Below are 27,180 nucleotides of genomic sequence, written 5' to 3'. Positions count from 1 at the left end.
GCTTCCCCTTAGACAGAGAGTGCAATTCAAATCTCTCTGCCTTGTTTTTAAAGCCCTTCATGGGACTGGGCCTGTGCGTATGCAAAAAAATTTGATTGGTACGCCCCTACAAGAATGCTGCGCTCCTCGTCGGCGAGATTGGTGAAGGTTCCTAGATTTAGGAAGGTTAGGTCAGGGGGCAGATCCTTTGGGGTGGCAGCGGCTAAATTGTGGAATAGACTCCCCTGGGAAATTAGGCAAATCAGGGGGCTCCTTCCCTTCAGAAAAAGGGTAAAAACCTGGCTGTTCCCCAAGACCTAGTCGCCGGACCCTGCCCCTGACTCACTCCTCCTTTGAGCTACTTTAGCGCCAGGATGCCTGCAAGGTGACAGTGTGCTTTATAAATTGAATAAATAAATACATAAAAAGTAAGGGAAAACAAAAGACAAGAAAAGCAAATAATATATGCCCCTTTTCTTGGGACTATCCAGGGAAGTACCACTTTAGTCTGCCAGAAAGGCCTTATGGAACTTGTAGTCTGTATGGGTAGTTATTTGGCTGGTATTTATAAGCATGCGGTTCCGTTTGTTTTGAATTCATGCCTTCATTTCAAACCATTGGTGAAGCCTTTCACCAATCACCAATAGTTTCCCACATCTGCCCTGTTAACCCTCCTTCCCTCCCTCAAAAGATTTTAGTCCTAGACACCTACCCGCTCTGCTGCAACTCTTCAGGGTTGTGGTAGTTAGTCCGCATCCTCCAGGGCCGTCCACCATTCCTCGAGAGGAGCCAACTTGGCGTATTCGTCCTCTTGACCGTGTCCGTCGTAGCTCTCTTGCTTGGCGGCTTCGGAAGTGGTCCTCCTTTGGATTCAGACCTCCTTTCAACTGGCAGGGGTGATCCTGGCAGTCCGTCCTCTCTCTGGCTCCGTTTTGTCCTCTTGGATTCTTGCGTATTCTCTCTCCTCTTCCGTTTGTCGGCTTTCCTTCTTATTTGGTCCGACATCTCCTGATCGGTTACCTCTGTGACCCTGTTTAAAGAGACAGGTTCTTTATTACGGTGTCTGTTTGTTTCATACATTTTCCTTTATTTTCGCAGGTTCTACAGTGGCAAGGAGCTCCAGGGGCAGGTCTTCACGACATTGAATTGGAGGAAAAGGACTCCCAGGTAGGTAAATCCTCACAACGCCACTCCACCCTACACCACTACACTTTATGCCACTCCACTCTATGCTATTCCACTCTACGCCACGCCAGTCTACACCACTCCTTCCTTCGCCACTCTACTCTCCTCTGTTCCACTCTACCCAACTTGACTCTGCGCTACTACATTCTACAGTATTCCACTCTACACTACTCCACTCTACCCCACTCCACTCTATGCCACTCCACGCCACACTACTACATGCCACTCCACGCGAATGAACTCTACACCACTCCACTCTATGCTGTTTGACTCTACGCCACTCTTCTGTATGCCAGCCACTTCACTCTACCCCACTCCACCCTATACTATTACACTGTACACCACTACACTGTTTGCCATTCTACTCTAATCCACTCCACTTTAAGCAAGTCCTCTCTACGCTATTCAACTCTATAACACTCCACCTTACTGTACGCCACCTCACTCTACACTACTCCACTATGCACTATTCCAGTCTACGCCTTTCAACTCTACTTCACTGTATGCTACTCCACTGTATGGTATTCCATTCTACTCCACTCCACGGCACTCTACTGTATGCCACTCCACTCTACACTATTCCACTCTACACCATTCAACTCTATGCCACTCAATGCTACTCCACTCAACGGTATTCCACTCCACACCACTCCACTCCACTCTCTGCCACTCCACTCTACAACACTCCACTGTATGCATCAACAGTCTACGACAATTTCCTCTACTGTACTCTATGACATTCCTCTCTAAGAAAGACTCCTCTCTACAATTTTAAACACTTCATTAATAAAAAATAAAATACATTGAAATTCTATACAACCGAACTTAAACTACACAAACATTAGAAATTCTAAAGTTATAGTTATACCTTAAATTTATAATTTACGCACCACCTTCAAATTGCTATAAGTCACGCACCTCCGTACACAGTGTTGTAAACTCACTAGCCACATTACATTAATTATAACCTCCCACGATGAGTACAGCACCTCGTAGCAGTAGGCAAAGGCACTGTTTATCTCATTCTCTGTGTTTTCATGTTTATCATCTAATTCCCATAATGGGGGTTCCTCTCTTGTATGTATTTGCTCTCCGTTTTGTCTTGTTCCTCATGTGTTGCCTTAAGGTGTGCTTTGTAGTCAACACATCCAAGCCACTCTACTAAGTGTGTTATTTTTCCTTTCTCTTCTACTAAACTTGCCTGCACTTTTGGATCTGCCAAGCTCCTTATCTCCAGATCCCTCAGTAGCTCTTCTTGACCCCTACTATTTTTTTTAATACTGTGACTCCATACCACTATTTTGAAGGCATTACAATTCAACTAATATTGACGAGATCATGCCTATGTTTTAATGGAAAAATCTGAACACCTGGTCCTCCAGTGTTTCCATGTTCATTTTCAGTTAGGGATAGTTATTCAGTAGTAATGGATTGTGGCCCTATAGCATTGTAGCCAAGTGTTGTGCTCACAGGACTCACAGGACCAGGGGGTGTGTATAGGGGCACCATAAAAATATACTATGTCAGCTGTGCAGGTCGGCCATGCCTGAAAGATACAAATATTTTCTGATGTGTGGATGTAGTGTTCACCATGTGTCTATCAATTACCATCTAGTAAATCACACAGTATATGCTCTGGTAGTCCTAACAGGTGATGATACCTGTAATTCGGGGTAGAGGCCTGTCCATTCCTAAATCTGCTCGCAGTAAAAATTTCCTGTCACACTATAATAAACACTACTTATTATAAATTTGCACAGAGAAATATTTAGCACAAACATATCAGCAAGACGCAGGAATTAAGACGATAGCAGGAGTTAAGACGATACGCCCGGATGAGATGGAAGCGCAGTGGGAGGATATCACTGAAAACAAGGTCCAAGTAGGGGTCAGAAACATGGCTAAGGAAAAAAGCCAGGTATGAACAGTTCATCTGTAATGCAACTGGTGCTCATGTAAAGTACTTTGATACCTTTGAGTGGGCTTTGCGCTATATAAAACTGCAAAAAAAAGTAGCAGCAAGAAAGACTGAACTTACATTCTGCTTGAGTTTTGCTTTTTAGGGGGTTCACATTTGTTTTTTTCAGTTTTGTGGTCTTTGGTCTATTGTTGCAGGGTTTGGAACCATGTTTAGATCATATTTGATTATTTTGGCTATGTGTGATTCTTTCACTGATAGATAAAATGGCTGGTTTCATAAAAGATTTCCCAATATGTACCATCACATTGACACCCCCAGACAGAGAATGGGTGAAACCCTTTGATACATCAGCCCGCTTTTCTAGCGAGTCAGTATTGCTAATAGGTGAGTTACCAAACACCCCAGGCTTTAAACATTCAATGCAAGGTGCAGTGACCGGTATATTGGAAACAAATGCGGTCACCAAGTATCTGGGATAATGGTGAAATTATGGCCCCAGACTTTTGGAAAACAAGGATACAGTGTCACTTGGATTGTTGCTGCAAAAAGTTCGTACAAACAAATACTGGAGCAATATTGTTTGAATTTGCAGTGATTCAGCTATGTTGAGGCGGTTCCATGCTCTCTATCCCTCCAAGCCCGGTGGTGCGCCGTGATGACGGACGTTGAGAGGGGGTACTGTCATGGTTAAGCGTTGATAGACACTGTAAAGTAGGGATACAATACACGGTATGACAGCATACATCTAGTACGCTACATCTCCCAGCATCCTCGGGTGAAGAGACAGGTCAGTTGACCTGTCTACATAAGCCCCTCCCACACTTTACTCGCGGCTTGTCACTCGAGTATTCCTGAGAGCGCGAGACAGAGCATTGTATTTTCGGGCTTGCTAAGCCCTTCTGACATTTAGAATTGGATCCCTTCTTGTTTTCTGCCATCGGATCCTTTCAGGGAAACAGAACTTCAGTTTGCCGCTGTATGGAGACAGGTGTGGGCGGTAATTGACATCAAGCCCAGGCCGGCGTCTTACGGCTCGGTAATTGTTTGCTGCTACGCTGCGAGCACGCTGTTTTGCCGCAAAGACTATAGTTCACATTGAGCATTTTTTTATTTGAGACAATCCTGCCGCTGGAATTACTTTGTCTGCTTCACGCGAGCATCCTAGCTCCAACGGAACCACCAACCCTGATTCCGGATATATACAACTGGTTGGAAGACTCTGCATTTCATTCCATTAAATATCAATAAACCTCTTGGCATACGCGCTATGGAAGCGCTATTTATTTGTTCGAGTTGAAAGCATCTGTACATGCTTTTCGGGGGAATAAGAAGTTATGATAATCTCTCGGAACAGCTTAGAGTTATGATGCTAGATGGCGCTTTAAGCTCATAATTACCTTACAATAGCCTCTCCAGCATCGGTTCTGTTTGGAAGTGTGGGGATATTTTGGAAACGACCTCAGAGGAAGTCTAGAAGTTTTATAACACCAGAAGGAAATACCAGAGGATTATCTGCTGTAAGATAAGTACCTCTAATACATAAAACAGCAAGACTATTATTCATATTTTAATTTTGTTTATTTATTTTTGCTATTTTTGTGACTTTTACGTTGGGAGATGTGCAGTAGCATGTTATGTAAGTACTACCACACATAGGGGCACAGGGGGTGTGGTTGTTGTGAAGAAGTCTTCTTATGCGTGTATTATGTTTCACTTAGAGGGCCAGTGGGGTGGATTGTAGGAGAGCAAGGTACAACATCTCCGAAGACATCCCTTATCGGAACCTAGCGGCTGCAACTTTATTGTTTCTTTTGTCCCTTTTTTCCCTTTCCCCGATAGTAGTGTTACCTGTGTAGTGTTACATATTAGTCATGGGTAGTCCCACATAGGGGAATGGATTAATTAGCATCACATCGTTCCCGCTGTATCCGGCTAAATGGTTAGTGATAACCATCCTTTGTATACGACAGAGTGACAAGCCCACGCTTACTTACGGCCTGAACGATGGACACCAACACTGTACTCACTTCAGTGTTGGAAACTTTAACCACCTTGAGAATGGAGGTAGATGCATTCAGGGGTGAGAATCAGGAATTACGTAACAAACTGGGCGTTATGAGACGTGAGGCTGCTGGATTATCCCGCTCTAGCCCCACTGATACGAGGGGGGGGCAGTATATCAAGCCTTGGACCTTACCGCCACCAGCATCTCCTGATGCGAGTGCTGGGCAAGCAACACAAAATGTGGGAGGAGGTGCAGGTCCTTCCACCATACAGGTTACCCAGCCCGCACAGCTACCATTAGCTCCACCAGAAAGATTTTTTGGGGATCCAGAGAAATGTGGTATATTCCTAGGGCAATGTAAATTACATTTCATGTGTAAGCCTGCAGTATTTCCCAATGATCAAACTAAAACTGCTTTTGTTATGTCATATCTTGGGGGTATTGCAGCTAGTTGGTCCTTTCCCCTTATCGAAAGAGACGACCCTGCCTTACATAACTTCGATACCTTCGGCGATGAAATGCGCAAGCTCTTTGATAGGAAGGCACATTTACTCTCTTTAGACAGAGAATTGATTACTCTCAAACAAGGTAACCAGGACTTATTGTCGTACATTACCACTTTCAACAGACTCATTGCTGAAACTGATTGGCCTATGGAGAAAAGAACCGCTTTGTATTATCAAGGGTTGCAAAGTGAATTGAAAGATGTTCTGGCACAAGTAGTACACATGCCCACCACATGTGATGAACTTATAGATCTCACAGTACAATTAGATCACAGACTGCAGGAAAGAAGGGGATACAGAAATCGCTTTGTACCTAGATACGTAACCCCACGTACAGGAGCCAGTAATGATGGGCCTTCTCCAGCAGCAGATGGGACAGAACCAATGCAAGTTAGTGGAATAAGAGGACCATTAAATCAAGAAGAAAGAGAGCGAAGAAGAAAACAACGACTATGTATGTATTGTGGGAAACCGAGAAACTTTATTAAGGATTGCAAGGCCAAAACAAGAACAACGTATAGAGAATTCAAAGGGGTTCAGAAAGCATCAGTAGTGGATTACTCTTCTGAGAATTTGGAAAACTGGAATGCCCAAATGAGTCCCAGACCCCTTGTTTGAGGCCACGTGAAGAAGAGGTCTGTCCCGCAGTGGTTAATACTGTCCAAAATGCAGTAGCGCACATGAATGTGTGTGTCACTTAGGATGTACCTGAAGCAGGATTAGTACTAGTACATGCTCTTTTAGACTCCGGAGCCACTGGCAATTTCATCGACCAAAGTTATGCACAAGAAATAGGTATGCCCTGTGTGAAGAAGAAGAGCCCAGAACTGGTGAAGGCAGAAGATAGCACGGAACTAACGTCAGGGCCAGTACGATATCATACACAGCAAATACAGATGCAGGTGGGCCAAAGTCATCATGAGTATATCCAGTTCGATTTGATCGACGCCCCGCATTTTACTCTTATATTGGGCATGCCATGGCTCACACTCCACGATCCCCACATGCAAAGGTCGGCACGAACGGTCACACTGAACTCCCAGTATTGTAAGGAACACTGTACTTTGGATAGGATACAAGAACATCCACAACAAGTGAATCCTGTGGAGTTGCTGGCAAGCAGTTGTGAGACACAAATTGTGGGATGCATCACAACATTACCCATGGAATATCAACAATACCATACTGTGTTCAGCAAGCAAGAAGCTAGTAAACTTCCTCCACACAGAGCGTATGATTGTGTTATTGAGCTAGAACCAGGAGCCAGCATCCCGTGTAGCCACATTTACGCCCTCACAGAAGCAGAAACCACGTATTTACAGCAGTATTTGAAGGAGATATTGGCGAATGGCTTCATCCGTCCTTCATCTTCACAAGCCTCCTCGCCACCTTTCTTTACTTTTCGAGGGAGGCTTAAGGGCTTGTATCGACGATAGGGCGATAAATCGTGTTACCAAGAAAAACAGATATCCCTTGCCCTTGATTCCGGTGTTTGTACCAATTAAAAGGAACTACAGTCTTTACCAAGCTTGAGCTCCGTGGGGCATACCATCTGGTGAGAGTGCGGCGGGGGGACGAGTGGAAGACGGCCTTCAGAACCAAGTTCGGTCTCTACAAGTTTCAAGTGATGCCTTTTGGGCTATGTAATGCCCCCGCCGCTTTCCAATATTTCATGGATGAGGTGCTGAGAGGATTACTGGACATGTCGTGCATCGTTTATATTTACGATATTCTGGTATATTCTGCTAATATGGAAGAACACATCCCTCACATGTCAGCAGTATTGGAAAGGCTGCAACAGTATTCCCTATTTGCTAAACTTGAGAAATGCTACTTTCACACCCAAGATGTGGAGTTTGTGGGGTATGTCATTGGCCCCAATGGATTATGCATGGATAAAAAGAAAACTCGAGCTATTCTGAAGTGAGAATCCCCTTCTAGTGTAAAGGCATTACAAAGTTTCTTGGGGTTCCCGAACTTTTATAGAAGATTCATAATGAACTTCTCCAGTATCATTCAGCCTTTAACATTGTTGTTGGGGAAAGGAACCACCTTCCAGTGGACAAGGTCTGCAGAAGAAGCCTTTCAAATGTTAAAGCTTCAATTTACCAGTGCCCCCATACTGAGACATCCTGATGCCTCCCAACCATTCATACTTGAGACAGATGCTTCCTACTATGCCTTAGGGGGGATACTTTTCCCAGAGACACCCTGAAACAGGCCAACTACATCCTGTCGCATTCTTCTCTAAAAAACTCTCCAGTAGTGAAGTCAATTACAGCATAACTGATAAGGAACTATTGGCCATCAAACGTGCATGTGAAGAATGGCGACATCATCTGCTGGGGGCCAGGCACACTGTGGAAATCTACACAGATCATCGGAACCTACTATTTTTGAAGAGTGCTAGAGCCCTAACATCTCGACAATTAAGATGGACACTATTTTTTGCAGATTACGATTTCATCATTAAATGCAGACCAGGACCACAAAACGGAAAGGCAGATGCACTCTCCAGACCCCTGCCTACCAGTAGGGAAGTTCCTGATATGGTAGAAGAATCTCCCATAATTCTGCAAAAGGCTACCTTTCCTACTGACACAGTAGCCTTAATTTCTACTCAAGACTTTTTAAACGAAGTAAAGAAACAGATCACAGGCCTCGATAAAAATGCATGTGTAAAGGAGGAACCCATTCATCGATCTGTGAAGGAGGAATTGATGTTTCATGATAACAGGCTGTATGTGCCTGAAGGCCCCCCTTCAGCAACAGGTATTGCATTGGATCCACGATACAACGCTAGGTGGCCACATGGGAAACCAAAAGACATTACAAACATTGACTCATTATTTCTGGTGGGAGACACTCAGAAAACACACGGCTAAATATATATCTGAATGTTCCGTTTGTGCAAAAGCCAAGGCACAATATCAGCGGCCCAGTGGTGTACTCAGACTAATACCATGGCACACGGTATCTTTGGACTTCATTGTAGAGATGCCTCTTAGTTCTGGTTGTGACACCATCTTGGTGGTTATTGACCACTTAACCAAAATGGGTCACTTCATTGCTCTAAGCAAACTGCCCACATCCGCAGAACTAGCCGCTGCCTTCCTACAACATAACATCAGACTACACGGAATCCCTTTAGTCATCATCACAGACAGAGGAACTCAATTCACTTCCAGATTCTGGAAAGAACTCTGTGAGATTATGAAGATCGACGCTCGCCTGTCTTCAAGCTACCATCCTCAAACGTATGGTAAAACCAAAAGACTAAATCAGACTTTGGAACAGTATCTTAGGTGTTTCACGTTGTTACAGTAAGAAAATTGGAGCAAACTTATGTGGACTGCAGAATTCGCCTACAATGCCGAACCTACTTCCCTGGGATGCTCCCCCTTCTACTGTCTTCAAGGCTTTCATCCTAATATGCTACCCTTTGAACACCCTGTGTCCTCCAAACTACCTTCTATTCAAGAACACCAAGCACACTTCAAAGTAGTATTAGATACTGTCAAACCCACCTAGAAGAATCACGAGCAAGGGACAAATCCCAGGCAGATAAGAAAAAAACACCTTAGCCCTCTTATAAAGTAAGGGATAGATTTTGGCTTAACTCCAAACATCTAAAGCTCAGAGGAAATAATAGGTTGCAGCCTAAATTTGTAGGGCCATATCCCATAGAGAAAGTGGTAAATCCTGTTGCCATGAAACTCACACTGCCTGCCACCTGGCGAATACATCCGGTATTCCATGTGTCCCTCCTGAAACCTTGTGTTCAGGGCACATGTTTGCCAGTGAGGCCTCCAGCTCTATTCATAGACAGGGATGAGGAGTATGAGGTGCAAACCATTCTGGACTCCAAATACGTCCGGGGTAGAGTACACTATTTGGTGGACTGGAAGGGTTATGACCCGGAAGAACGTTCTTGGGAGCCTGTAGTCAACTTACACTGCCCTGGTGTGTTGAGGTGGTTCCATGCTTGCTATCCCTCCAAGCCCGGTGGTGCGCCGAGATGACGGACGTTGAGAGGGGGTACTGTCATGGCTAAGCGTTGATAGACACTGTAAGGTAGGGATACATTACACGGTATGACTGCATACATCCAGTACACTACTTCTCCCAGTATCCTCGGGTGAAGAGACAGGTCAGTTGATCTGTCTACATAAGCCCCTCCTACACTTTACTTGCGGCTTGTCACTCGAGTATTCCTGAGAGCGCGAGAGAGAGCGTTGTATTTTCGGGCTTGCTAAGCCCTTCTGACATTTAGAATTGGACTCCTTCTTGTTTTCTGCCATCGGATCCTTTCAAGGAAGCAGAACTTCAGTTTTCCGCTGTATGGAGACAGCTGTGGGCGGTAATTGACATCAAGCCCAGGCCGTCGTCTTACGGCTGGGTAATTGTTTGCTGCTACGCTGCGAGCACGCTGTTTTGCCGCAAAGACTATAGTTAACATTGAGCATTTTTTTATTTGAGACAATCCTGCCGCTGGAATTACTTTGTCTGCTTCACGCGAGCATCCTAGCTCCAACGGAACCACCGACCCTGATTCAGGATATATACAACTGGTTGGAAGACTCTGCATTCCATTCCATCTAATAACAATAAACCTCTTGGCATACGCGCTATGGAAGAGCTATTTATTTTTTCGAGTTGAAAGCCTCTGTACATGCTTTTCGTGGGCACTAAGAAGTTATGATAATCCCTCGGAACAGCTTAGAGTTATGATGCTAGATGGCGCTATAAGCTCATAATTACCTTACAATAGCCTCTCCAGCTTCGGATCTATTTGGAAGTGTGGGGATATTTTGGAAACGACCTCAGAGGAAGTCTAGAGGTTTTATAACACCAGAAGGAAATACCAGAGGATTATCTGCTGTAGGATAAGTACCTCTAATATATAAAACACCAAGATTATTATTCATATTTTAATTTTGTTTATTTATTTTTGCTATTTTTGTGACTTTTACGTTGGGAGATGTGCAGTAGCATGTTATGTAAGTACTACCACACATAGGGGCACAGGGGGTATGGGTGTTGTGAAGCAGTCTTCTTATGCGTGTATTGTGTTTCACTTACAGGGCCAGTGGGGTGGATTGTAGGAGAGCAAGGTACAACATCTCCGAAGACATCCCTTATCTGAACCTAGCGGCTGCAACTTTATTGTTTCTTTTGTCCCTTTTTTCCCTTTCCCCTATAGTGGTGTTACCCGTGTAGTGTTACATATTAGTCATGGGTAGTCCCACATAGGGAAGGGATTAATTAGCATCACATCATTCCCGCTGTATCCGGCTATAAGGTTAGTGATAACCATCCTCTGTATACGACACAAAGGTAGAGTGGCTAGCAATTCAGCCGCCTCCACGTGGGTGGATGACTGCGTAGTGGTATAAACCGGCCCAAAGAGGTTGCCGAATGCCCTCGCAATCCCAGCTCTATCATGAATTTTCGCTCCTCTTTGGTCTGTAATCTGGGCCACCCACCTGTTAGCCATCTCCCTCCTGTCAAGCCACGCTGGCCTTGTTGCCTATATCGTAAACACGTTGTTGATGGGACACATCACCACTGACCTGGGCGCCATCATTGGGGGTGCTGAGGCTGACCATAGCCTTCCACGCTGCCCCTGTTGTTGCTGCCTCACTGTCTGCGGACTGCCTGCTGCCCCAGGACATCGCGGCGCGGCGGACCGGGGACTCCATCCCCCAGCGGCCCTAGCGGCAGGAAGGCGCGCACACCCTGTCCCGCCCCCGGAGGTGCCTGCAAGTACGGCGAGAGCTCCGGGGGAGCGGGGGACACATCACCACTGACCTGGGCGCCATCGTTGGGGGTGCTGAGGCTGACCATAGCCTTTCACGCTGCCCCTGTTGTTGCTGTCTCACTGTCTGCCGACTGCCTGCTGCCCCAGGACATCGCGGCGCGGCGGCTGCGGACCGGGGACTACATCCCCAAGCGGCCCTAGCGCCAGGAAGGCGCGCATGCCCTGTCCCGCCCCCGGAGGTGCCTGCAACTACGGCGAGAGCTCCGGGGGAGCGGGGGACACATCACCACTGACCTGGGCGCCATCGTTGGGGGTGCTGAGGCTGACCATAGCCTTCCTCGCTGCCCCTGTTGTTGCTGCCTCACTGTCTGCCGACTGCCTGCTGCCCCACAACATCGCGGCGCGGCAGCGGCGGACCGGGGACTACATCCCCCAGCGGCCCTAGCACCAGGAAGGCGCGCACGCCCTGTCCCGCCCCAGGAGGTGCCTGCAACTACGGCGAGAGCTCCCGCGTCGCGGGACGCGCGCGGGCGGCGCCGGGCTAAGCCCGGGACAAGGGCGGGACCGTCTGTGGCCGTCCGGGGCCAGAGGAGGCCGGGCTGGGCCACCCCCCCTTAGCTGCAATCATGGGTAAGAGCAAACATCTGGGCACTGATGGTCAAGGGGTTAAAAATGCCAAAGTTCCACGAAAGGCTGATACTATTATATCATATCTAACGTCAGCTGTAGGCGCTATCAGCCAAAAAATCGCCAATGCTGAGAAAGAGCTAGAACTTGACAGGGCGACGGACTCACATATCCCAGATACACTATTTGTTTCGACAGAGGCCCCGAGTGAGTGCGTACACGCGGAGGCGCTATTTAGTCAAGAATCTCTGCCCCAAGCTCCTCTCCTAGTTTCTCTAGAGGGATCCTGCTCCAACGAACCTTCGACTTCGGTTAGACCCAAGTCAAGAAAATGTGTTGGGAAAGCTAACCACCTGAGTCACGAACATAATGATGACATTCTCGCAGACTTGGGGGATAAAGTGGAGGAACTGTTTATTGCACGATTAGAGCCTCTGTTGGTGGGTATTGGTAAAGACATTGTTGACTGTTTGAACACATGTGTAGCTAGCCTACTTAAGAGGTGTGAGAAAATTGACTCTTTCATAAAAGAATACCAAAGCCTAGACTGCCACAAGGCGAGTGACTATAAAACTGTTGAGAACCAAGACACAGAGCCCATGGTATGCTCAGGGTTAAATGACCATCCAGGGAATCCACGCCCCCATGTGTCTCAAAAATCTTTGTCATCAGCAACTACTCTGGATACGGCGAGAAGTGGCACTGGATCTCTCACTACACTTTCAAGAGCTCTACCTGCTATAAAGAAAAACCATAACGCACAAGCTCTGTGCCCTAATATTTCCAATGTCGCATCCAAGTCTTGTACCCCCAGGTTACACCTTCCACCTGACGCTGCTCCCTTCGTGGCAGTGTTAACGGGGGTTCCTCCCCTAGAATACAAGGGGAGAGAGTCTACTGAGGAGCTTTTAAGTAAACCAAGGGAATGGTGTAGACACTACTCAAGTGGGGAGGGCGATATATCATCTTCTATCATCATGGCTAGAAGGGTGGGGTGGGTAGGTCACGGACCTAAGAACATCACTGGTGACTGTATTGTTGTAAACTTTGGTGGGAATAATATGGCCGAAAGATTGTTCTGGGATGGATCTGATTTCTTAAACAAAGGAATAAGACCACTACCTCTTGGTTTTTTCTATCCTCCACGGGGTAACCAGAACACACGTCTCCCAGCTCAGAATGTAACAGCAAAAAGAGATACCCCCACCCTAGGACCGCGTGATTTTGCTATGCTCCCAGATAGTGGTGTCTCTGACCCTTTACCTTTGCATCCCCCCCTACCTCCAGTAGCTTTGCAGATTCCCGAAGTCACACAGAGCGGGGGCTTGCTATTGTCGAATCGTTTTTCCCCCCTGCTCCAGTTAGAAAATTCTGATTGACTACATAACCCATGTGGCACTTGAAATCTGAGTGCCCCTAATCCAACTAACAGAAACTCCTGTAGAATACTTAGTTGGAATATCGCTGGTAGTAGATCTAAAATCCATGATGAGAACTGGGTAGGTTTTGTCACATATTTTCATATAATAGCCCTCCAAGAAACCTGGGACACAGCAAATAGCCCTTTTTTAGAGGGGTACATCCACTTTAGTATTCCCGCAAAACCTAGTATGGCGGGGAGGGCAAAGGGAGGATTAGCATTACTAATCTCATTAAACATAAATGGGTCAGCAAAACAACTAGAGACAGGTTCACCGCATTGTTTAGCAGTAGAACTACTGGGTGATAACTCCCCCACTGTTTTATTTTTAAATTTTTATAATTCACCAGCAACTGTCAGTCCCAATCAACATCTAGAATCTCTCGGGGAATTCTTAGAGATGTATAGAGCAACACACAACAGTTTTGAGGTCATCCTCTTGGGTGAATTCAATATACACCCATGTCCCTTGGAGTGCACTATGGCAGAAAATGGGGGGCCACCCTATGCGTTGCCCACGCACTTTGAACATACAAATCAAGGGGATGTTTTGGAGAGTCTTCTGGCCTCCTTTAACCTTTATGAATCAAGCTGTTGTGTTGACGGGCCTAGACGCCCGAAGTTTAAAGGTAAATGCACAGGATCGGTTATTGATTATATTTTTTTATCATCTTTTATTTTATCCATGATTTTAACATATAGGGTAGAAGACTCTACTTTTAGCGATCATAACCCTGTGACATTGGAGGTTGCTTTAGGGGGTTTATAGGACTTTAAAGATATTTCGGTCACATGAGCCATGGATCTGACAACTAAAGATCAGGGTAGGTGGCTGAAATGGTCCAAAGTCACTCCGATCACCTTTTTACAAGATGTGCTGGCCAAGGTTGAAGTAGAGGTTGGTATTTGCTTAGATAACACAGCCTGTAATAGTGGGACAACTAAGGCATTTAATATAATATGCCAACAAGTGAATACTGATCTAACGGTTAAAAGCAAACCAGGCGTCCAAAGATGTAAAAGATGGTTCGATTCAAATTGTTCTAAGGAACACTCTGCTCTCCTAAAAGCGCTGAAGGAAACACCTAGAAATATAACACACATAGTTTTCCTTAGGAAGCAATACAAACAGGCCATTCAGTATCGTAAACGTCAGATCAAGGATGAGGCATCGAGTGACCTTAAATCAGATGAAGTGTTGCGGGATAGTTCTAAATTCTGGGCGGTCATTAACCAGCCCTTTTTCTCAGGGGTGGAGAACCAAGGTGTGGAATGCATTATCCCAGATGAACAGTGGATTGACCACTTTGGAAGCATCTATAGTCAGCCAACCCCTGGTCCCACACAGGAGTACTTTTCCTCCCACCATGCAGGGCCAATTTTGACCTTCGAGGAGGAAGATGTGGAAAAAGCCATAAACGAGACACTCAAAAATAAGGCCCCGGGCCCGGATGGGGTTCTTGCGGACTTATACAAGTGCGCGCCGAAGTTTTGAGCAATGTTTTTAATGCCTCAAGAGAAAACAACTCGCTTGAGTCTTGGGCAAGGTCTATTATCGTACCAATATTTAAGAAGGGCCAAAGGGGTGATCCTGCCTGCTATAGGCCTATTTCCCTAATAGACTCTGCCGTTAAATCCTGGGTAGAGTCATCCTAGGTAGAATGACAACATGGCTGGAAGGCAGAGGAACCCTGTCCAATGCCCAGTACGGCTTCAGGGCTAAGAGGAGCACATTTGATCAATGTTTAAATCTTCATTTGATCATCAGCAAATACACAATAGTGAAGGAGTGGGCCTTGTACATGGCCTTTATGGACCTCTCCTCAGCATTCGATCTGGTCAACAGGTCGAGGCTGTGGAGGATCCTTTTGGACATGGACATCGATCCCCCTCTTGTGGGTTTCCTAGCTGACCTTCATTGCGGTTTACAGGCCTTTGTTAGAGTCACCCGGGAGGGAAGGTGTACCAATTACTTCAAATCGGAGAGGGGGGTGCGGCAAGGATGCATCCGTGCCCCCCTCCTCTTTACACTATATATAAATGCACTCGAGCCAGCCTTGGCCACCTCAACGGTGGACGTCCCGCGTGCAGGGGAGACCAACATCCCGGTCCTCTTGTACGCGGACGACGCCGTTCTTTTGGCACGCACTGGGGTGGCCCTTAATAGATTATTGGTCTCTTTCGGCGACTTCATGACCTCGCTAGACCTAAAAATTAATACCCAAAAATCCCAGGTCATGATTGTCGGATCATCTAGCAGGAAGAAGAAATCAATAACTTTTTTTTGTACAGGCAAAGAGGTAAAGAGGGTCCCGATTTTTACCTATTTGGGGGTGATCTCTGATGGTAGAGGAACTTGGGGTGCCCAACATAAGTCAAAAACCAACGCAGTAGCAAGATCAGCTGCAGCCCTGTTGAGCTTTGCTAAAAGGATGGGGGAGCGACCAATGGAGGCTATCCTTAAAGTATATAAAGCCAAATTCTTGGCTATAGCCACCTATGGTTCTGCGATCTGGGGATATATTAAATCAGACAACATCCAGACTGTGGAAAATACATTTTTTAGGTCTTTGCTTTCTGTTCCCCAGTCCACTCCCACTTTTACAATACATACAGAGCTAGGCATGCGAGTTGTAACAGACCTAATAAAATCCGCTCCCGTCATCTGTTGGTTAAAAACCTGGCTTAATTTGGAAATTTCTTTAAACCATCTGATTCTCAAAGACTGTCTTGCACTGGACAGAGCCCATAGAATCCCATGGCTGGTCTATGTCAAATCAATGCTTACAATGGTGGGGCGTACTGAGCTCTTTCATTTTCCTGACCGCATTAAAAAAGAGGATGTCATGGAGATAAAATCTGCACTGGTAAACCTGTTCGTGGCAGAGCAGGAGGAGACTGAGATGAGAAAACCACTTGTTAGAAGGAATTATGTACTTACAACTGTCCCAGGTATTGAACCATATCTTATCCTTGTAACCAGACCATTTCATTGTTTTCTTTTAACTAGATTCCGTTTTAACTTGATACATTTTTTGCTCGTTTCTTACACCAATGCTAATCCATGCGATTGCGATCACTTTTCCACACAGGATACATTACATTTCACCATGTTTTGTGAACACTATGCACAAATAAGGAAAAAATATTTGTTACCTATTTTGCGGGAGGCGGGCTTTTCACAGGTCAGACCAGCACTCCTGTTTTTACAACTTTTATCGAGTGCACGTGTAACATTCCATGTAGCAAAGCTTTTTAGTGGCAGGTGTTCACATAAATAAGAAGCGCTCTAATTTACGTCACAGACATACAATAATTGAATCATGTTTGTAGTGTCGTTGCCTTCCTAAAACCATGTAGATAATTTGTCAAACGGAATCTTTTACATTTTTAATCGAACTCATGAAATATGTTCATTTTAAATATGAAATGTTATTTATATTCTTGATGTTTATAATTAATTGTAATTGTATGTAATGCCGTATTGTTTTGTATGTGATTTTTGTACCCTGTGTCTTTTTCTGATTTTTACTAATCGAATAAAAGTGATTGACTGACTGACTGACGTTGTTCAGTAGCTCGATATTGGGCCCTTGGGGAGTCCTCTGCAATGTCCCTATACTCCTTTTGTTTTATAGCTAACCAATGCGTGGCATCCGGTGTGCCCAATGCCACCAAACCGCCCTCAAGAATGGCAATCTCTTTCTCCACCTCCTCTAGTTGTTTCCTTTTTTCAGTTTTTATGACCTGCTATCACGGCGACCCCACAGCCCCTGATCACAGTCTTGTAAGCCTCCCATAGTGTTATATCTGAGTCAACAGAACCGTCATTTTCAGCAAAATATTTTTGGTGGCATCCGCCAGTTTATGTCTTATCATCGGCACCTTGAGGTATCAGGGATTAACCGCATGCGTGCGGGCGGAATTCCGCCCGTACGCTGAGATTTACTCATTCCCATGTTTCATGACGAGCTGGGCTCGTCATGAGCGTGCGAGGAGGCTACCTCATGACGAGCCCAGCTCGTCATCAGCGTCGAAGGGGTTAAGTACCATTTCGCGAGGAGAGGGAGGTGAAACGCCTCCCTAACATGCCATAATTGGGGAATGGTCCAAAATTTCCCAGGGAAAGAAGGAGATGTTTCCGAACATGGGAAGCTGGGAGGCTTTACCAAAGAGATAATCTATGCGAGAGAGGCTTCCGTGTACCCCAGAGTGGAAGGTGTATTGTTTGGTCGTAGGGTTACAGGTTCTCCAAATATCTATTAGACCTAGTGCCCCCAGGAAGTCTGCCAGTTGTTTTCCGGGTGGTTCCCTCCGTTTGGGTGGCAAGCGGTCGAGATCTCCGCCAAGAGCAGTATTGCAGTCTCCCCCCACCAATATGTCTCCCTCAGGCAAATTCAACATATGGGGACCCAAGTCAGTCAAAGTGGGGGAGTAAAGTCTGGGAGGCATGTTTAAGTAAGTCAAAGTAAGGGGCCTACCTTCCCACTGCCCCAAGATCGTGACAAAGCTACCTAATGGATCTCGCGTGACCTTTTGAATTTGGAAGGGGAGGGAGTTATGTACCAGACTCCTCACCCATCCGGACCCCTTAGCATAGCCCGCGTGAGTCACCAACTTATATCCCCATCTATTGAGTGCGCAATAGGAAGTTTCCTGGATATGTGTTTCTTGGAGTAATACAAGGTCAGGGGCGTATCATTTCAGATAGTGCAATACTATTCCCCGCTTGATACGGTCACCCAAACCGTTTCACTTTCCAATAGAGTAATTTAAGGCAGCCCAAATGTGGAGCCACATCCTGATCAGTGCTCATTGACACTTAGGGCAAGGAGCCCTTCCTAACGAAGGACAACAAATATGCAATAATGTAGGTTTATCATACTTCCCCGATGAATAATAGCATTTGAAACAATACATATATAGTCTGCTGGAACCTCTTAATTACATTACTGACGACCCAGAGCGCATTGAAGAGAGTACCATCTACTAGACTGCACAAAACACACATAAAAAAACTACAACAAAACCCATTGAAACACCCTTGAACCCACCCCCATCCTGTAACGTGGACGTAAAACTGCCCACCCCCCAATTTTGCAGAGCGCCTGCGTCTCCAAAATAAGTCAACTGTTGTGAGAAGTTGGCCTGAGGTATGATGTCTCCAATTCTGGGGGCACCTTGTATCAGTCCAAACAATCCCTTATGGTGGTGGTTGTAAGTCAACCTTAAAGACAAGCTATCCTAGAGGTAGCATGGACTAAGCAGCCTAAATGCTTAACTCAAGAGGGCAGGTGAAGCCAGCTGTTTTACCATATGCAATCCTGTAATATCAAATGAAAGGACACCATACAAGTTATATATTATAAAAATATATGTATTTATTCTCAGAATAATCCCCTGTACTCTTTATGAGTATAGGAGCACAAGCGTTCAAACAAAAGCACAGTATAACATATGAAAGTTGTACAATTATGGATGAGGCCGGTGGCCACTCAAACCATATATCAAAAAAGTGGTATAAGTATCACTATTCGATCAGTGGTAAGGCCTAGGGCCTTGGGAATCGCTGGGACTACACTGGACTAACAGCAGTTAGGACGGGAGTAGCCCGCGGGAATCGGGTGCAGCGCTAAAAGCACATGCATGCACCAAAGCAAAGTCAATGGTGCGTAAAAGTTATCGAGTTACAGTTTTAAGGGTCTTCCGACTGGACTAGAAGGACAAAACGTTAGACTTAGACACTAGAGGTGTAAACCACTACAGGAGCACCGGCGTTCAAGAGTTACCTCACCCACAGGAAGCGGGTGCACAGGTGCAAAAGCCTGTCGGGGCTCGTCGTGTAGATCTATGGAGCCTGGAGATGAGGATGCTGCAGGCGGCCATAAGAGAAGAGTCCGGTGTGATCCAGGGGTGGATCGAAGATGTAGAGTACCTGAAAGCAGAGGGGACAGAGTCTGGGTCACTAGCCAGTGACCAGGAAGGAACCAGGCAATGTCGGGCGCAATCAGGTGGTTGTCGTGAAGCTTGTCTCCGCTGCCACGTGGACACTGGGGCATTGAGGACGTCCAGGAGTGGATCACGAGCTGTCCCACGAAGGCTCTCGCTGTCGGCGATGTCGGCTTACGGATCGGAGTCAACAGGCCTTGGCAAATGCACCCCACGCAGGATTCGAAGATCGCTTCTTACTCGGACCAGCAAGGTCAGAGCGGGTGCTCCTTTTCAGGGGAGCGAGGGCCAGTCTGGAGCAACCAGACCAGCAGAGCAAATTCAAAGGTTCGTTGGTACTGGGGCCACTAGCCAACGGGCAAGCGACCGGACCAACGCGTCAAGCAGGAAAATGCAAAAGGGCCCCACGCAGCACTCGGTGAGTGTGGAGGGGTGAGCTTCGGTGCAAAAGCTGCTCTGGGCTGGAGCTTCTCAAACTCCAATGCACAGCTTCGAGGGAGCCTCGGATGCTGCACGGTCAGCACTTCGTAGTTTTTCCAAGATGGCCGGCCCCACGCTTCAGGTCGCCTCCACGGGTCTCAGCTTTGCAGGGACTGTGGATCGGGCTGTTGGAAGGCAGGAACGCTGGGTCTTGTGGATCTCTGTCGCTCGAGTTCCGGCAGGAACTGCAACAAAGCAAACGGTGACATGCTGGATGGTGCCTGTTTGCACAGGGTAGTCACTCCTTGACCACAAGGGAGATTCTTCAGTCTTCCACGTCGAGTGGGATGTCGAAGGGTCCAGAGTTTCGTTTCATAAGTTTCAGTCAGGATAATCTGATGTGCATCAGCACAGCTCCTACCTTTATTCCAAATCAAGGGGCTGGATTACCTGCTAGGTCCCTCCTATGGGTGGGACCCAGGAAGGGGGTGGTTACACCCCTTTCCCTTTGTCCAGTTTCGCGCCAGAGCTGGGTTGGAGTGCCCCAGAACCGGTTTGACTGGATTTTGCATGGGACACCTTGTGTGCCCCAGGCAGTGTCTAGTTTCTTTCAACCCTCCCTGCTCCAATCCACTATCTCCTGTCTGGGGTGGTGTAACACCTCCCTGTGACAGGAAACCCTTTGTCCAGGCCTCCCCTGACAAGTTTTGGTCAGCAGCAGGAGGTCAGACTTGTGTCGGGGCAGCAGCATCCATTTTGTGATGCTGAGGGTCTGGTTAGGATTAACAGCGTTTTAAGTAAAGTAACATGTCTTCTCCCTCTAGAAGGCTGGAATGCTACCCCCGTCGCCAGAACTGGCGAGGGGGTAGTATTCCAAAGTGTATGACACCAAACACGACATGTTTTGATAAAGCCAAACCAAAGTTAGCATTAACCGCGAGGGTTATAATGCACTTAAGGGTATATGGTATGGCAGTATCACAGGAACAGCAGTAAGGAAATGGTTCAGAACACTGCAGACAGGCTCAGCTCATGCTAGAGCACCATCTCACATAAAACCAAGCACTCTGCCTCCAGGATTGTAAAGGCCTGCCATAGGAGTAACTTATAGGTGCATATGTGTCCAGATATAGGTTTAGACATAGGTATACTATATCTAAGCAAGGGGTGAGTACACCACCTTGCCCCAGCTGAGTGATCAGCCAGTTGTGTCGATTTAAGGGACCAGCCAGGGGTGGCAAAAGATATGCTGCAGCCCCTGGTAGGCCTTGGATGCACCTATGCCCTGAGCACCTATAGTGCATGGTACAGGGGCTGACAAGGTGTCCAGTACCAAATTGGTGATGTACCTATAGTACATGTCTGTGAATTTAGAGAGAGAACAGCAGGCTGTGGGTCTGATTAGCAGGCCCACAGCCACATTAAGTCGAAAACCAGTGAAGCAAAAAGCAAAAATTGGGGTGACCATAGGATAGCAGACCCTACTCTCCTACACAACCCCCCCCCCAAACGCAGGGACATTAAACTTAACCTTGACCATATAAGTCTTCCTGTTCTAAGTGGAAGTACCTGGAGAGACCATCTGCATTACCATGGTCAGTCCCTGGTCTGTGCTCCACTGTAAAGTCCATCCCCTGTAGGGAAATGGACCACCTGAGCAGTTTGGGGTGTTCACCCTTCATCTGATTGAGCCACAAGAGGGGCTTATGGTCTGTCTGAATTAGGAAGTGAGTACCAAAGAAGTATGGCCTCAACTTCTTCAGGGCCCAAACCACAGCAAAGGCCTCCCTCTCAATGGCTGACCAACGTTTCTCTCTAGGGGTCAGCCTTCTGCTAATGAAAGCAATGGGCTGGTCTTGATCATCTACATTAAGTTGTGAAAGCACAGCTCCCACCCCCAACTCAGAAGCATCTGTCTGAACAATGAACTGTTTGGAGTAGTCAGGACTCTTAAGGATTGGTGCAGAGCACATGGCCTTCTTCAGGTCATCAAATGCCCTTTGACAGCTAACTGTCCACTGCACCTTTTTGGGCATCTTCTTGGATGTCAGATCATTCAATGGTGTCACAATGGACCCATAGTTCTTTACAAATTTCCTGTAATACCCAGTCAGGCCCAAGAAGGCTCTGACTTGTGTCTGGGTAGTTGGAGGAGCCCAGTCCTGTATGGCCTGGATCTTGCTCTCCAATGGTTGAACTTGGGCTCCACCTACTAGGTGGCCCAAGTACACAACCTTGCTCTGCCCTATCTGGCACTTGGTAGCCTTGATAGTCAGGCCTGCCTTTTGCAGGGCCTCTAGAACCTTCTTCAGGTGATCCTCCCAGGTAAAGCTAAAGACAGCAATATCATCTAGATATGCTGCACAAAAGTCATCTAACCCAGCAAGGACTTGATTCACCAACCTTTGGAAGGTGGCAGGTGCATTCTTCAAACCAAAGGGCATCGCCACAAACTGATAATGTCCACTGGGGGTAGAGAATGCTGTTTTGGCCTTAGACTCCTCAGCTAACCTGATTTGCCAATAGCCAGCTGTCAAATCAAATGTGCTCAGATATTTGGAAGAAGCCAATTTATCAATGAGCTCATCTGCCCTTGGAATGGGATGAGCATCTGTCCTAGTGACAGCATTGAGACCTCTATAGTCCACACAAAATCTCATTTCTCTCTTTCCATCTTTGGTATGAGGTTTTGGCACAAGGACTACTGGGCTGGCCCAGGGGCTCTCTGATGGCTCAATCACTCCAAGTTCAAGCATTTTCTGCACCTCAGCCTTTATACAACCCCTGACATGGTCAGGTTGCCTGTAGATCTTATTCTTCATAGGCAGACTGTCACCAGTGTCCACCTCATGGGTGCACCAGTTAGTTTGACTGGGTGTAAGAGAAAACATATGTCTATGGGCCTGCAACACCTGTCTGCAGTCCACCTGTTGCTGGTCAGAGAGGCTGCCTGCCAAGGCTACTCCATCTACTGAGCCATCATCAGGGTTTTGGGATAACAAGTCTGGGAGAGGGTCACTCTCTTCCTCCTGTTCCCCATCTGTAGCCATGAGTAAACCCATGTCTGCCCTGTCCACATATGGTTTCAATCTGTTTACATGGAGCACCCTGTGGGGGCTCCTAGGGGTGCCAAGGTCCACCAAGTAGGTGACCTCTCCCTTTTTCTCAAGTATGGTGTGGGGTCCAGCCCATTTGTCTTGGAGAGCTGCTGGGGCCACTGGTTCCAACACCCAGACCTTCTGTCCAGGCTGGTACTCAGTCAGGACAGCCTTTTGGTCATGCCAAGCTTTCTGTAATTCTTGGCTGGCCTCCAGGTTTTTGGTTGCTTTCTCCATGTATTCAGCCATCCTGGAGCGGAGACCAAGTACATAGTCCACAATATCAAGTTTAGGCTTTTTGAGAGGTAACTCCCATCCTTCCTTCACAAGACACAATGGACCCCTCACAGGGTGGCCAAACAAAAGTTCAAAAGGGCTGTAGCCAACCCCCTTCTGTGAGACCTCTCTGTAAGCAAAGAGTAAGTAGGGTAAAAGGATATCCCATCTACGCCTGAGCTTTTCAGGTAATCCTTTTATCATTCCCTTTAGGGTCTTGTTGAATCTCTCCACAAGCCCATTGCACTGTGGGTGATAGGGTGTGGTGAACTTGTAGTTCACTCCACACTCCTTCCACATTGCCATTAAGTATCCAGACATGAAGTTGGAACCTCTGTCTGAAAGTACCTCCTTTGGAAAGCCCACTCTGGAGAAAACTCCAAGTAGGGCCCTTGCCACAACAGGAGCTGTTGTGGTCCTCAGGGGAATTGCCTCTGGGTACCTGGTGGCATGATCCACTACCACCAGGATAAATCTGTGCCCAGATGCTGTTTGGGGATCCATTGGTCCAATAATGTCTATCCCAACTCTCTCAAAGGGCACCCCCACCACAGGTAGAGGTATAAGGGGGGCCTTTGTGGTGCCACCTGTTTTGCCACTGGCTTGGCAGGTGTCACAGGAGCGACAACACTCCCTGGCATTCTCTGACATGTGAGGCCAGTGAAAGTGTGGGACAAGTCTTTCCCAAGTCTTGTTCTGGCCTAAGTGTCCTGCAAGGGGAATTTCATGGGCCAAGGCAAGAAGGAAGCCCCTAAATTGCAGAGGTATAACCAACCTCCTGGTTGCACCAGGATTAGGGTCTCTAGCCTCTGAATAAAGGAGCCCATCATCCCAATACACTCTATGGGTACCTTGAGCATTCCCAACAGCCTCAACAGCAGCTTGCTGTCTGAGGGGTTCAAGAGAAGGGCAAGTTAATTGAGCCTGCCCCAGATCTGCCCTTGAGGATCCCCCTGCCCCAAGAAACTCAACCTGATCAGGTTCAAGCTCTTCTGGGACAGTCTCCTCTTGGATCTCAGAATCATCCTCCTGTGAGGTCTGATCCTCAACCTGGGACAAGTGGGAAGGCACTGCCTTGACCCTCTTGCTCTTTCTCTTGGGTTGTGGTTGGTCTATTGTTTCAAGATCCACCACAGGTTCAGGTAGGCTCTTCTTAGCCTGGGACCTGGTTACAGCAAGGACATGTGCTGAAATCCCTAGCATTTCTGCATGAGTCCTGTACTCCACTTCTGACCATAAGGATTCCTCAAGATCATTGCCCAAAAGACAGTCAACTGGGAGGTCTGCACTAACAACAACTTTCTTGAGGCCTGTTACCCCTCCCCAGGAGAATTTAACAACAGCCACACTATGTGTAGTAGTGGCATTGCTAGCATTGGTCACTAGGTAGTTCTCACCTAGTATCATTTGGTCAGGGTCCACAAAGTTAGGTGTCACCATAGTGACACTGGCACAAGTGTCCCTGTAGGCCTGAGCCAGTTTCTCATTGATTAAAGGCGTCTGCCTGTACTTGCCCAAAGTATTAGGACTTATAGTAGAGGACATAGCTATGTCCCCATCACAGATCAGAATTGCCTGAGTAGGGATTCTGACTAAGCCAGACTCCATCTCAATTCCCAGGGTTAACTCTACTATCCCCTTGGGTTGTGCACTACCACTGTTAACTGTACTAGGGGGTGCAGGTGTCTTAGGGACTACAGTGGTAGGTACTGGATTTTTCTTAGTGCATTCCCTTCCCCAGTGAGAAGTGGACTTACAAGTATTGCACCAAGGTTTCTTTGGGCCATCAACCTTCTTTTTCTTGTTTCCATTTTGGGAACCACCCTCCTTATTAGAATTATTTTGGGGGCCTGTAGAAGACTTCTGGTCTTTTTCTTTCTTATCTCCTCCCTTCTGGTCTGCCTTCTTTTGATCACCTCCTTGGTTCTGGGGTTTCTGCTTAACGCTTGTTCTGACCCATTTGTCTGCCTTCTTACCCAATTCTTGGGGAGAGGTCAGATCTGAGTCAATAAGGTGTTGATGCAATTGCTGGTTCTGACAGTTATTAAGGATCTGTTCTCTCATTATAAGATTGCACAATCCTGTATAGTCTGAGACTTTACTACCCTGCAACCAACCCTACAGAGCCTTAGTGGCACAATCAACAAAATCAGTCCAGTCCCGAGTCTGTGCTTTTTGGGTGTCTCTGAACAACAACCTGTATTGCTCAGTGGTTAGGCCAAACCCTTCAATAAGAGCACTCTTCAGAACAGAGTAGTTTTAGCATCCTCAGGTCTAACAGTGAGGAGCTTATCTTTCCCTTTCTCAGAAAAAGAAAGCCACAAGATTGCTGCCCACTGATCTTGAGGGACCTGCTGTACCATGCAGGCCCTCTCCAGAGCAGTTATCCATTTGTGGATATCACCCCCATCTCTGTAGGGGGGGCACAATCTTACTCAGGTTTCTATGTTCATAGGACCTGTTTTTATCCTTAGGGATAATGCTGCCACCAGTGGGTGTCTCCCCACATAATCTTTGTTCTCTTGCAAATGCAAGTTTAGCTTGGGCCAGGGCTACTTCCCCCCTCTCTATCTGGAGTCTAACAGCTCTCATCCTGGCCTTATGCTCTTTCCTCTGGGGGGAAGTCATTCCCCTCTGAGATTCTCTTGAGGCACTAGAAATGTGAGAATCCCTGGAGGGAGATCTCTCTCTTCTGTTGCCTGTGAGAATTCTGCTATTGGGTCTGGAGAAGTGATTCCCTTCTCCATTCCCATGTAGGACCAAGTTGACTTGGCTAAGCCTCCCAATTGGTACCTGGTTATCCCCTTGATGATTTTCTAAATCATCACCTGACTCTGGGTCCTCCTCCTCATCTTCTGGGGTGGTGTTCTCATTATCTGGGGGGATCACTCCTTCTCCTGACCCTGACGGAACTACTCTAGCTTTCTCAAGATCATCCTTCTCCAGGATGGCTATCAGGACAGGTATGGTAGGGTTGTGACCCTTTTCAGCTTCCTTGCAGTGCACAAGGCACTCAAGTCTCTGTGGCTAAATTTGTCATAGCTGGAGGTTGCCTGTGGAAGGTCAACCAACACAGGTAGAGAGCTGGGAGCTTCACCTGTGCCAGACATGACTCTAGTGAGGTGTAAGTGATGCACTTACCTACACTAAGTGTTTTCCTACTGTACCTTGCTAGTGAGTTGTAGTCAGGGTGTGCTAAGCCCTTCTACCTACAACTACTAAGTTCAGTAGAACTTAAATATGCTAAGCTTTGTTTATATGTACCTATGGTACTTTAATGTGATCTTTCAATTTGATAAAAAAGATTGCAATGGTAAAACAACAGCAAGCTCAAATCCCAACTGCTGCACCCAATGTGAGAAGTTGGCCTGATGTATGATGTCTCCAATTCTGGGGGCACCTTGTATCAGTCCAAACAATCCCTTATGGTGGTGGTTGTAAGTCAACCTTAACCACTTGGCTGCTAAGGGGTGTGTGCGAGGTCCATTGACTTTCCATTGAAATCAATGGAAAGTCCATGACGAGTTACCCTTGTCATTAGCGCTGAAGGGGTTAAAGACAAGCTATCCTAGAGGTAGCATGGACTAAGCAGCCTAAAGGCTTAACTCAAGAGGGCATGTGAAGCCAGCTGTTTTACCATATGCAATCCTGTAATATCAAATGAAAGGACACCACACAAGTTATATATTATAAAAATGTATGTATTTATTCTCAGAATAATCCCCTGTACTCTTTATGAGTATAGAAGCACAAGCGTTTAAACAAAAGCACAGTATAACATATGAAAGTTGCACAATTATGGATGAGGCCGGTGGCCACTCAAACCATATATCAAAAAAAGTGGTATAAGTATCACTATTCGATCAGTGGTAAGGCCTAGGGCCTTGGGAATCGCTGGGACTACACTGGACTAACAGCAGTTAGGACGGGAGTAGCCCGCGGGAATCGGGTGCAGCGCTAAAAGCACACGCATGCACCAATGCAAAGTCAATGGTGCGTAAAAGTTATCGAGTTACAGTTTTAAGAATCTTCC

The 27,180-nt window shown here is 46.7% G+C and overlaps 1 long non-coding RNA gene across 1 annotated transcript in view; it reads left to right on the top strand.

Annotated features, from left to right (window-relative positions):
• Positions 1 to 27,180, top strand: part of LOC144781525 (uncharacterized) — a 120,306-nt gene that overhangs the window by 70,175 nt on the left and 22,951 nt on the right. The window contains exon 7 of the long non-coding RNA XR_013601005.1: positions 1,078 to 1,146. This is a non-coding gene — a long non-coding RNA (uncharacterized LOC144781525). The remainder of the gene's footprint in view (positions 1 to 1,077; positions 1,147 to 27,180) is intronic.

The sequence above is a fragment of the Lissotriton helveticus genome, chromosome 9 (genome assembly GCF_964261635.1).
Source record: "Lissotriton helveticus chromosome 9, aLisHel1.1, whole genome shotgun sequence".
In the NCBI taxonomy this organism is placed as follows: domain Eukaryota; kingdom Metazoa; phylum Chordata; class Amphibia; order Caudata; family Salamandridae; genus Lissotriton; species Lissotriton helveticus.
The sequence above is the reverse complement of the archived record's forward strand: the minus strand, read 5'-3'. Positions and strand labels throughout refer to the sequence as shown.